The 13,219-nt window shown below is 50.8% G+C and overlaps 1 protein-coding gene across 4 annotated transcripts in view; it reads right to left on the reverse strand.

Annotated features, from left to right (window-relative positions):
- DIAPH1 (diaphanous related formin 1) overlaps nt 1-13,219 on the reverse strand; it is a 176,158-nt gene that overhangs the window by 47,180 nt on the left and 115,759 nt on the right. The gene's annotated exons all lie outside the window — the stretch shown is intronic.

Raw genomic sequence — 13,219 nt, forward strand, 5'->3', positions numbered from 1 at the left:
GGCTAAGATGGGGGGGCACACAAAGTAAATATTCCACTAATATTGTCAATTGTACCCCTGTATTCTGCCAGAGCAATGTAAAGGAGCTGGATGCAATGGAGAATCTCAGAGCTTTCCCCTCTACCTGAATTCTGCAAGTAAAGAAACAGCACCAGCATCCCTGACTGAGGAGTTGTACATGGGCTAGTGATTAAAATACAAGCTCAGCCTTTCCTACCTCTGTCAGTGCATTGCAAGCTACGCTCCCCACTCCTCATGCCAATGGCATGGGAAGTGTGGGGTGTCCTTAGCTGCAGCTTAAAAGAATTCACTCTAGGTAACCTGGTTAAAGAGCTACGAAAGGCCCAGGAACATCAGAAGGGTGTTAGCTCCAAGAGGTAGACGGACTGCTTCGGATGATATGCAGAGGGTGGGGGTGCTAACCCAATGAGGGAGGAGGGATTACTTAGGGTGACACATAGGGTGCAACTAGCAGTGATGGGATGAAATTAAGGCTGGCCATCAGCCAGCCACTCCTGCAATGCTCTGCAAAACCATCTCCAACACAGATCAAAGAAAGCCCCAGAAAATGTGCTGTAGCAACCAATCCTGCATTAGTCCCTGTGACCTAATGGGGCCTGCCCAGCTCTGTCACCCTTCAGAGAGCATCATTTCGCTGAACATTTACAAAATTAAGCAACTCATCTAGACAGTTTGCATCAGGAACAGCTCAAGTCAAAACAAAGCTGTACAGGGCTGCTTTAGTGTTCCCACATTAACAGTCATCATTTCTCAGGCATTAAATGCTCTGGGCGCCATCTGCTGGTTAAAATGAGGAAGGTGAGAAGAGCTGAAATAGGTCCCACTAGCCATGCTGGCAATGAACTGTCAGCACTGGTTCCAGGCTCAATTTCTCTGCACATGTGTGCATTCTGGGCAAGAAGAAGGGGCATCACTTTCCTCTAAACATTAGGTATCAGCCACCAGGGCCAGCTCTGACTTTTTTGCTGCCCCAAGCAAAAAAAACCAAAAAAACCCAACCAACCAAACAAAAAAACACAGGGTGCAGGGCATCCGGACCCGGAAGCAAAGCAAAAAAATCCCTCAAAACCCTGGCTGCAGGGAAGCTGGACCCAGAGGCAAAGCAAATAAACAAACAAACCACCCCCTGGGTGCAGGGTGTCCAGACTTGGAAGCAAAGCAAAAAAAACCAACCAAACAAAAAAAGCCCCCTGGGCACAGGGCAGCTGGACCCAGAGGCAAACCAAAAAGAAAAAGAAAAAAAAAGAGGGCAGCTGTGCCGCCCTAGGATTGGAGGGAAGCCACCCGTTAGAATCTCCCGCCTCAAGCACGAGTTTGCTAGACTGGTGCTGGTCCTGTCAGCCACTCCCAAAGGCAAAACCCTAGATTAGATGAGTTGCTGGTCTGATCCTTTCAGCTATGTGTTATAGGTCTCTCTCTCATGCTCTCTTCAGGGCACTGGAGTCATAGTCAGTATGGAATTGGATGGTTCCCCATTTCCCCTCCGCCTCTACTTCCATTAATGTCCCTTCCTGATTCCCTTCATTCTCAGCTGCTCCCTCTTATTGAACCTGCCCCACTTCCTGCCTCTCTGTCACATTTACCTTATTCAGCACCCCCTGAATCCTGGCTCCCTTTATGTAACTAGAGGGAGTGGAGAGAGGTCACAACAGAGGTGAGAAGGCCCCATCCCCTCAACTGAAGATAGGGTGGGGGGCCTTGGCAGGAAGATCCCCATTACTTAGAGCAGTGGGTGGCTGGGACCCATCACCAAAACAACTGAGGGTGTACTATGTCCACAATGGGGGTGCTGAGTGAAGACATTCCCCAGAGTAGGTCAAGAGAGTGTCCTGGGTGAGAAGGACTATCCCAGAGTGACTGATGGGCGAGGAGGAAGAAGGAAAGAATAACTTCCCGGTTAATTAACTAAGAACTGTATGAAGGGCCCTGTTGTGCCTCAGGTGTGGGGAGTAGGGACCAACGTCCAGGCCTGGCACAACTCCAAGGGCAGGGGACACCAGTCCAGCTTCATTAAATTTCTGTGCTACCTTGAGCCCAGAATCGCTCACTCATGCTGCAGTGAGGCTCATCAAATCAAAGGAAAGTACATGCCCTGAAGCTAACTGTGAACCCAATTAATTAAAGCTGCACTGGGAGTCAGCTGAGATTGTAACAGGCAGAGACAGCAATGAGAGCAAGTGATGGCTGCCTGGCTTTCTGCACTCAGCCTGCATTTCAAAGAGACCTCTGTGCTGCACAGAGAATTAACCCCACAAGCACCACACCCTAGGGGGCTCAGAGCCACTCAACAAATGCTGAACATGGCTGGCTAGAGCCAGACAGTAAACTTTTTGACAGAGCAGAAGAGGAGAGGTTAAAAGGCACACAAATTATTTCCCCAAAACATGCACATAGCCTGTCCCAATTTGAGAAGATTACAGATCCTGGTCCCAGCAAATTTCCCTAGTCTGTACCAGCATACTGCAACAGCAGCTGAACATTAATGGGAACTGGTCTGGACTCCAAGCAAATCCAGCCAGTTTGCAGATCTCTGGCAATGGCAACAACTACAGAAATTGATTTCAGCTCACAGGCCCACCAGCCAAGTCCTCTTAACAAACATCATAAATCAAGAAAAAACTCTTAGTCCCAGCAAGAGAACAGGTTGCTCTGGGAAGTCTGATGAGCTCTCTCACACAAGCTAATGGGAACACTTGGATTGCTCAAACAGGCACTCCTGAAAGAGTCAGTCAGCGAACTCAGCTTTAGCAAAGAGAAAGGTGATGCGGATGCTGAAAAGGCCAAACAGTTAAAGGACAAAATTAAACATCCTTCAAAACAATAAGATTCTGCTCTGGAACTTGAAATCTGCTTCTACTTTCACTGACAGACTCGGTGCAAAGTTTGAACTATAGCTACCAATACATGTTACTTGTTCTGCCTAAGTGTTGTTCTTGGAAGATCTATTCCTCCATGAAGCATTCTCTGACAGCAGTCAACTGGCATTTACCTACTCAGAGAGAAATTAATCTGAACTCCACCGCTGAAGTGTCGGCCCACATCTAGAGTCTGATTCTTGAGTTCTCAGGGTACGTCTACACTACGGGATAATTCCGATTTTACATAAACCGGTTTTATAAAACAGATTGTATAAAGTTGAGTGCACGCGGCCACACTAAGCACATTAATTTGGCGGTGTGCGTCCATGGTCCGAGGCTAGCATCGATTTCCGGAGTGTTGCATTGTGGGTAGCTATTCCGTAGCTATCCCATAGTTCCCGCAGTTTCCCCCGTCCCTTAGAATTCTGAGTTGAGAGCCCAGTGGCTGATGGGGCAAAAATCATTGTCGCGGGTGGTTCTGGGTAAATGTTGTCAGTCATTCCTTCCTCTGGAAAAGCAACGACAGACAATCATTTCGCGCCCTTTTTCCCTGGATTGCCCTGGCAGACGCCATAGCACGGCAACCATGGAGCTTTTTTTTTTTTTTTTTTTTACAGTCACCATATGTGTACTGGATGCCGCAGACAGAGGCGATACTCCAGCGCTACACAGCAGCATTCATTTGCTTTTGCATGATAGCAGAGATGATTACCAGTCGTTCTGTACTGTCTGCTGCCAGTGTAATTTGGCAATGAGATGATGGTTACCTGTCCTTCTGTGCTGTCTGCTGCTATCATGGGTGCCTTTGGCTGATATCGGCCGGGGGCGCAAAAGCAAAACTGGGAATGACTCCCCGAGTCAATCCCTCCTCCTTTATGGTTTCTAAAAATAGAGTCAGTCCTGCCTAGAATATGGGGCAAGTGTGCTAGAGAACCAGTGTATCAGAGAGCACAGCTGCTCTGTGTCAGATCCCACAGAAATGATGAGCTACATGCCATTCACGGGGGGTGCCACTGCAACAACCCCCCCGTTGCTTCCCTCCTCCCCCAACCTTCCTGGGCTACTGTGGCAGTGTCCCCCCCATTTGTGTCATGAAGTTATAAAGAATGCAGGAATAACAAAGAGTGACTTGTTAGTGAGATAAAATGAGGGGGAGGCAGCCGCTCGCTGCTATGACAGTCCAGGAAGGACATTAAGCGGTGCGGAGGAGAGGAGCAGAGCACGCCGCTGCTATGATAGTCCAGGCAGTACAGAATCTTTTCTTTACACAGGAAAGGGAGGGGGCTGATGGAGCTTAGCCCCCAGTTGCTATGATGAGGATGGTTACCAGCCATTCTGTCCCATCTACTGGGAATGACCAGGAATCATTCCTATTTTTACCCAGGCGCCCCTGAGGCCAGCCAGGGGTATTCAGTAGTTATCAAACACAGGCTGATGGTGACGACAGATAGCAGTCATATTGTACCGTCTGCCACCGGGGAGGGGAGAAGAGCTCTTTACTGCTGCAGCATCGGGTCTACCACCAGCATTCAGTAGACATAGGGTGACATTGAAAAAAGTCAAGAAACGATTTCTTTCCCTTTTCTTTCACGTGGTGGGGGGAGGGAGTAAATTGACGAGCTATTCCCTGAACCACGCTGGACAATGTGTTTGAACCTACAGGCACTGGGAGCTCAGCCAAGAATGCAAATACTTTTCGGAGACTGCTGGGGACTGTGAGATAGCTGGAGTCCTCAGTACCCCCTCCCTCCCTCCATGAGTGTCCATTTGAGTCTCTGGCTTCCCGTTACGCTTGTCACGCAGCACTGTGTAGCCTGTAGATTTTTTTTTTAAATGCTTTGGCATTTCGTCTTTTGTAACGGAGCTCTGACAGAACAGATTTGTTTCCCTATACAGCGATCAGATCCAGTATCTCCCGTATGGTCCATGCTGGAGCTCTTTTTGGATTTGGGACTGCATTGCCACCTGTGCTGATCAGAGCTCTACGCTGGGCAAACAGGAAATGAAAATCAAAATTTCGCGGGGCTTTTCCTGTTTACCTGGCCACTGCATTCGAGTTGAGATTGCTGTCCAGAGCGGTCACAGTGGTGCACTGTGGGATACCGCCAAGAGGCCAATACCGTCGATTTGCGGCCACACTATCCCTAATCCGATATGGTAATACCGATTTTAGCGCTATTCCTCTCGTCAGGGAGGAGTACAGAAACCGATTTAAAGAGCCCTTTATATCAATATAAAGGGCCTCGTAGTGTGGACGGGTACAGCGTTAAATTGGTTTAACACTGCTAAAATTGGTTTAAACGCGTAGTGTAGACCAGGCCTCAGTATCCACCTGTTATTATCCAGATCAGCACGTTGGTCTGCTGCTGAACTGTCCAGCTGAGAACTTATTCTTAATCCCTTGCCTCTCAACTTCTTCAGTGTTCCCTGGACAGCTTTTCATAGGAGTTAGAGATGGAAAACGCCTACAAGATCCCCATGCAAGTGCCATGCAGCAGATAGTCTGATAAAAGATAGAGCTATGTGTGAAGTTTTGGGGAGTTTATACAAATACCTGCCATTGAAAGTTAAACTTCAACCAATTTTAAGAAAAATAAAACAACCCCTTCCCTGAAAGGTAAAGCCCATCTAGCATGCACACACATCCTGGCTAAGCAAGAACCTCAGTATTACATGTCACAGCAACAGAAGTCGACAGGCTGTCCATGATTGCACTCTGCTTCACCACTCTTTATCAGGTTGCTCTATAAAGGGCAGCATTCCACCTGATGCAATGCTTTCCTTGATTAAACAAACACATGCATATGGCATGGGGTGCATTTTGCCTTCTACAGATCCTACCTGACCTTGTTCACTTGAGATTCATTTGAAGACCAGGTTTAATCTCTCTCTGTCTTGCGATTAAGTATTTTGCAGCATGCATTTCAGTGAGACATTACAATCTCACCCATTTAAATGGATACAGCATGATAAGCTAGCTGCCACAGAGCCTGCAATCTAATCACAAAAACCCATTTCTAAGCCAGGAGTGCCACCTAGTGGACACAACAATTGGTAGGGAAATTTTACTTCACAATAGGAAAACTGAATGGAGATAAGAGGCAATCTGCTGCTACCTACAAAGGTCCCAGTCACAGACTGTGACACTCTGTATCTCGGGGGGACACCCTGAACCCCCATGTTCATCCCTATAATACGATTGGATACGTGGTATCCAATGCAAAGACTGCCATGTTGGGAAATATAGTAATGTTATAGGTTGTAATTTCATGTATATAGTTATGAGGCTGAAAATGTGTCCTCATTGCTTAAAACAAGCCCAGGCAAAACTCTCCAGGAGTAGAGGGGCAGTTCACACCTCATCAGGGCATGTATGGGACAAACCCAGTCCAGCCTCACAGGAACAAAGGACACTGGCCTAGGCAGTAACAAAGGATCTGTTGGATTCCCCTTCTCTTGGTCAGTTCTGCAGAAAAGAACCTAGGGATTACAGTGGACAAGAAGCTGGATATGAATCAACAGTGTGCCCTTGTTGCCAAGAGGGCTAAGGCATTTTGGGCTGTATAAGTAGGGGCATTGCCAGCAGATTGAGGGACATGATCATTCCCCTCCATTCGATATTGGTGAGGCCTCATCTGGAGTATTGTGTCCAGTTTTGGGCCCCACACTACAAGAAGGATGTGGAAAAATTAGTACAGCGGAGGGCAACAAAAATTATTAGGGGGCTGGAACACATGACTTATGAAGAGAAGCTGAGGGAAAAGACGGTTACTCACCTTTGTAACTGCTGTTCTTCGAGATGTGTTGCTCCTATCCATTCCAGTTAGGCGTGCGCATGCCGCGAGCACGTTCGTCGGAAGATTTTTACCCTAGCAACACTCGGTGGGTCGGCTGGGCGCCCCCTGGAGCAGCGCCGCCATGGCGCAGGATATATACCCCTGCTGACCCAACCGTCCCTCAGTTCCTTCTTGCCGGCTACTCCGACAGTGGGGAAGGAGGGCGGGTTTGGAATGGATATGAGCAACACATCTCGAAGAACAACAGTTACAAAAGGTGAGTAACGGTCTTTTCTTCTTCGAGTGCTTGCTCCTATCCATTCCAGTTAGGTGATTCCCAAGCCTTACCTAGGCAGTGGGGTTGGAGTCAGACGTGGCAGAATGCGAAACTGCTGAGCCAAAGGCTGCATCATCTCTGGACTGTTGACCCAGAGCATAATGCGAAGCAAAGATGTGGACTGAGGACCAGGTAGCTGCGCAACATATCTCCTCGATAGGTACACGAGCCAGGAAGGCGGCAGATGAAGCCTGAGCTCTGGTAGAATGTGTGGTGATGTGGCTTGGGGAAATATGAGCCAAATCATAACAAGTGCGGATGCACGCTGTCACCCAAGATGAGATCCTCTGAGAGGAAACAGGTAGGCCTTTCATTCGGTCTGCTACCGTGACAAAGAGTTGGGGCGTTTTACGAAACGGTTTTGTCCGCTCAATATAAAATGTGAGTGCACTACAGACATCCAGGGAGTGCAATTGTTGCTCCCGTCGTGTTGAGTGTGGCTTCAGGAAGAAGACTAGGAGAAAGATGTCCTGGTTAACATGAAAGGCCGAAACCACCTTAGGGAGGAATGCCGGGTGTGGTCGCAACTGCACCTTGTCCTTGTGGAACACAGTGTACGGCAGATCCACCGTAAGAGCCCTAAGCTCGGAGACTCGTCTGGCCGATGTAATGGCTACAAGGAAAGCTGTCTTCCAAGACAGGTATAGTAGCGAGCAGATTTCTAATGGCTCGAATGGGGGAGACATAAGTCTGGTTAAAACCAGGTTGAGGTCCCAGGTCGGGGCTGGGCGGCGTACTTGAGGGTATAAGCGCTCCAAGCCCTTGAGGAACCTCGAAACCATAGGGTGTGAGAACATGGAATGACCACCTTCGCCTGGGTGGAAGGTAGAGATGGCTGCCAAGTGTACCCTCAGTGATGATACTGCTAGGACCTGCTGTTTGAGAGACCAGAGGTAGTCCAAAATAGAGGGGATCGAGACCTCAGTGGGAGTAAGATTAAGCATTTTGCACCAACAGGAGAAACACTTCCATTTGGCCAGATACATTGACCGGGTGGAAGGCTTCCTGCTACCCAGGAGAACTTGTCGTACTGATTCAGAGCAACGTAACTCTGACTGGTTTAGCCACGCAGCAGCCACGCCATGAGGTGAAGAGCCTGCAGGTCCGGGTGGTGAAGCCTGCCGTTGTCCTGAGTTATGAGATCTGGGTGGAGTGGCAGGGTAATTGGGTTGGCTATCGACAGGTTGAGCAACGTTGTGTACCAGCGCACACTGGAGCGATCATGATGATGCGCGCTCTGTCCCTGTGGAGTTTCATCAGGACCTTGTGAACCACCGGGAACGGTGGGAAGGCATAAAGGAGCTGGCTCTTCCATGGCATCAGGAAAGCGTCTGAGATCGATCCCGGGGAGAGACCTTGGAAGGAGCAGAACATCTGGCATTTCCTGTTCTTGTGGGAAGCCAACAGGTCTATGTGGGAAAATCCCCACTTCTGGAAAACAGAATGCATAACGTCTAGGCAGATCGATCACTCGTGAGACAGGAAAGACCTGCTGAGTCGATCCGCCAGAGTGTTCCGAACGCCTGGGAGAAAGGACGCTACCAGATCTATCGAGTGGGCTATGCAAAAGTCCCAGAGTTGGATGGCCTCCTGACAAAGGGGGGAGGACTGTGTCCCTCCCTGTTTGTTTATGTAGTACATGCCCATTGTATTGTCTGTAAACACTGAGACAATGGCCTCGCAACTGTTGCTGGAACGCCTGGCATGCCAGACGGACTGCTCTCAGTTCTCGGACATTTATGTGTAATGCCAGCTCCTGAGATGACCAAAGGCCTTGAGTACGAAGGTGACCGAGGTGAGCACCCCAGCCGAGAGATGACGCATCCGTCGTCAGGGACGTTGAGGGTTGGGGCAGATGGAATGGCATCCCTGCACACACCAGGGAAGGAGTTAGCCACCATTCTAGGGAGCCTAGGGTGCTCGGGGGAATGGTGACTATTGTGTCTATTGGGTCCCTGCCCAGGTGATATACTGAGTTTAGCCAAACTTGGAGAGGATGGAGACGGAGCCTGGCGTGTTTGGTTACAAACGTGCAGGCACCCATGAGACCCAGGAGACCGAGATAAGTGCGAGCCGAGGTCGTTGGGAAATTCTGTAGACCTCGGATGATTGTTGCCATCGCCTGAAACCGTGGCTGTGGTAAGCAGGCTCTGGCTAGATAGGAGTCCAGGATAGCTCCTATGAAGTCTAACCTCTGCGTGGGAACCAGAGTGGATTTTTCTAAATTGATCATCAGACCTAGATGCGTGAATAGGTCCTTGACGATGACAACATGCTGAGTGACTTGTGTCTCGGAGGCCCCTCGGATGAGCCAATCGTCCAGATACGGAAAAATGTGTATCCGATGTCGGTGGAGGTAGGCGGTGACTATGGCCATACACTTTGTAAATACCCGTGGGGCTGTAGAAAGGCCATACGTCAGTACCGTAAACTGGAAGTGCTGACGATTGGCTACAAAGCGGAGGTATCTCCTGTGTGGAGGAAAAATGGCGATGTGAAAGTATGCGTCCTTCATATCGAGGGCGACATACCAGTCTCCAGGATCCAAGGACGGGATAATGGTCCCCAGGGATACCATGCAGAACTTCAACTTTATCATAAACTGGTTGAGTCCTTGCAGGTCTAGGATAGGTCTGAGACCTCCCTTCGACTTGGGGATTAGGAAATAACGGGAGTAAAACCCCTTGCCCCTTTTGTCCACTGGTACCTCCTCTATAGCTCCCATGGCAAGGAGTGTCCGCACCTCTTGTAAGAGGAATTGCTCGTGAGAGGGGTCCCTGAAGAGGGACAGGGTTGGAGGGCGGGGTTGAAATAAATTGGAGGTGGTACCCACACCCAACCGTGCGTAGGACCCAGCGATCTGAAGTTAACTGGGACCACGCCGGGAGGAAGTAGGAGAGATGGCTGGAGAAGGGAGGAGAGGGATCCTGGTCTGTAACTGGTACGCTGCCCTCGGGTGCACCTTCAAAAGTTCGTCTTTGGTCCCAGTGGTGCTTTCGAGGGACCTTTATTTTGGCCCCCTGGGGGTCCTGACGGTCATCTGCGACCACCTCGGCTGCGCCGCCTGCTGAAATCCTGTCTTTGTCTAGGCACAGAGTATGGGCGGTGAGGCTGGGGACGGAAAGGCCTGCGTTGGGTCACCGGCGTATGCATGCCAAGAGAGCGCATTATGACCCTGTTGTCCTTCAGGCTTTGGGGTCAGTCTTTTCTGAGAAGAGGCCTTTACCATCAAATGGCAAGTCCTGAATGGTATACTGCAGCTCCGGTGGGAGGTTTGAAACCTGAAGCCATGAGATGCGCCTCATGGCAACACCCGAGGCCAGAGTCCTGGCTGCTGAGTCTGCTGCATCCAACGAGGCCTGGAAGGAAGTTCTGGCCACCTTTTTCCCTTCCTCCAAGAGGGCAGTGAACTCTTGGCGGGAGTCTTGAGGGAGTAGCTCCGTAAACTTACCCACCGCCACCCAGGTGTTACAATTATAGCGGCTAAGCAAGGCTTGTTGATTTGCCACCCAGGGCTGTAGGGCCCCTGCCGAGTACACCTTGTGGCCGAGTAGGTCCATTCGCTTAGCCTCCTTCGATTTCGGGGCTGGTGCCTGCTGGCCATGGTGTTCCCTCTCATTAACGGACTGGATGACTAGTGAGCAGGGAGGAGGATGGACATACAAGTACTCGTATCCTTTAGAAAGCACCATACATTTACGCTCGACTCCCCTGGCCGCAGGAGGGATAGAGGCTGGGGACTGCCATATAGTATCGGCATTCGCCTGGATGGTCCAAATAAAAGGTAGGGCCACTCTAGTGGGGGCATCCGTCAATAGAATGTCCACTACCGGGTCCTCTACCTCCAGGACCTCCTCCATCTGGAGGTTCATATTGAGTGCTACCCTCCTTAGGAGGTCCTGATGGGCTCTCAGGTCGATTGGAGGAGGGCCCGAGGAGGATGTTCCTGCCATCGCCTCATCTGGAGAAGAGGAAGAGGAGATGCCGGCAACGAGCGGGTCCTGTGTGGCCTGTTGCTCTTGGGCGACCTCCTGCTCCAGTGGAACCTGGGAGTCCGGTGGGTGAACTGGGGCTTCCTCCACAGCAGTCGGAGGGGGACGGCTAACCGTCGCCTCTGGCACTCGGTGCTCTGATGAGACAGAGCGGGACGGAACTACTGGTACGTCTTGGGCCTGGTGGTACGCCCAAGGTGTCCAGAAAGACCACTGATGGGGTCCTTGGTCCTAGGCCTTGGTCTCTTGGAATACTCTGGTGGGCACATCAGAATTGCTGTCCTGAGCATAAGAGCTGTCCGTGTGGGACAACACTGATGCGTGTCTGGATGGCCACGGAGGTGCTGAAAAGCCCTGGGCAGAGTCTCCGTCTCTAGCGGACCTTGCTCTACTTGGCACCGGGGACCGGGACCGGAAGGCATACCGGTACCAGGAATGAGATCGGGACCTGCGACCGAAGAGGTGCCAGGAGGTCGGCCAAGATCTCAAAGCTCGACATCGGGAGCGGCTACGGGAATCATGGTGCCTGGAGCAGTGCCGGGAGCTGGAACGGTGCCGAGAGTAGCGGGTCGGCGAATGGAATACCGACCAGTGCCGTGAGTGTGACCGGTACCGAGGAGGAGAATGGTACCGGGACTGCGAGTGGCGTCGGGAGCACCGATGGGACCTGGAACATCTGCGGGACCGTGATCGTGAACGGTGCCGCTCTGCTGTGCTGACAGAGGATGGTCTTATCAAGGCAGGCTTGCCGATAGACTGTATTACTCGCACTGGCGGTGCCAGGGGTTGAGGCAGCGTCGACTCTGTCATGGCAATCAGATCCCTCGCCGTTGAGAACGTCTCCGGCGTGGATGGAATAGTAAGCTCAACCACGGCTCGCGCTGGGGAGCTGACAGGCACCAGACTCGATGGCCCTTGCAGGACTGGAATCGATGGTGCTGGGCGATCCGACTTAGAAGAGCTCTCTGGCTGCGGTGCAAGTGGCATGGAAGCAGCAGGAGTCTTAGGCTCTCGACCTCAGGGAGAGGGAGCGGTGCCGCGTCGACTTTGGTGCCGGCTACGGCCAGTGCCGAGAGGCCTTGGCAGTACCGGCGCGGTACAGTGCCGAGGAGGCGCTTCTGCCCGCCAATTGACCAGCACTCGGTGCCGAAGGGGGAGGGGTAAGAGCCGCCTCCACGAGGAGCTGCTTTAGCCGAAAGTCCTGCTCCTTTTTTGTTCTCGGTTTAAAAGCCTTGCAAATGCGACAGTTATCTGTCAGGTGAGATTCCCCAAGGCACTTAAGGCAGGAGTTGTGTGGATCTCCTGTCGGCATCGGCTTATGACAGGCCGAGCACGGTTTGAAACCCGGCTAATCCCCGAACCCCTCTTAACTATACACTAACTATTAACAATAAAAATTAACTATATAACTTTGAACTATATATACACAACAAATAACTAGAGAACTACGAGTAACTAGGGAGTTGGAAGTCAGTAAAACCGCACTCCATTGTTCCAACGACTGACATGGGCGGTAAGAAGGAACTGAGGGGTGGTTGGGTCGGCAGGGGTATATATCCGACGTCATGGCGGCGCCACTCCAGGGGGCGCCCAGCCAACCCACCGATTGTTGCTAGGGTAAAAATCTTCTGACGAACGTGCACGTGGCGCGCGCACACCTAACTGGAATGGATATGAGTAAGCACTCGAAGAACTGGGATTGTTTAGTCTGCAGAAGAGAAGAATGAGGGGGGCTTTGATAGCTGGTTTCAACTACTTGAAAGGGGGTTCCAAAGAGGATGGATCTAGACTGTTCTCAGTGGTACCAGATGACAGAACAAGGAGTAATGGTCTCAAGTTGCAGGGGGGGAGGTTACGTTGGATATTAGGAAAAACTTTTTCACTAGGAGGGTGGTGAAGCACTGGAATGGGTTACCTAGGGAGGTGGTTGGAATCTCCTTCCTTAGAAGTTTTTAAGGTCAGGCTTGACAAAGCCCTGGCTGGGATGATTTAGTTGGGAATTGGTCCTGCTTTGAGCGGGGGTTGGACTATATGACCTCCTGAGGTCCCTTCCAACCCTGATATTCTAAGATTCTATGGGACTATGATGAGGTAATGTTCACCTGACTCTGAAGGGTGGGGGGAGCCAAGAAGGAAGATAGAACATGATAAAAGTGAGAGATGTTTGCCACGCTCTCTCTTCCAACTACCTCTACAGACACAACACCAAGTGACTGAAGCACTGATCAAAAGAGA

This window comes from Gopherus evgoodei, chromosome 8 (genome assembly GCF_007399415.2).
Source record: "Gopherus evgoodei ecotype Sinaloan lineage chromosome 8, rGopEvg1_v1.p, whole genome shotgun sequence".
Lineage (NCBI taxonomy): Eukaryota > Metazoa > Chordata > Testudines > Testudinidae > Gopherus > Gopherus evgoodei.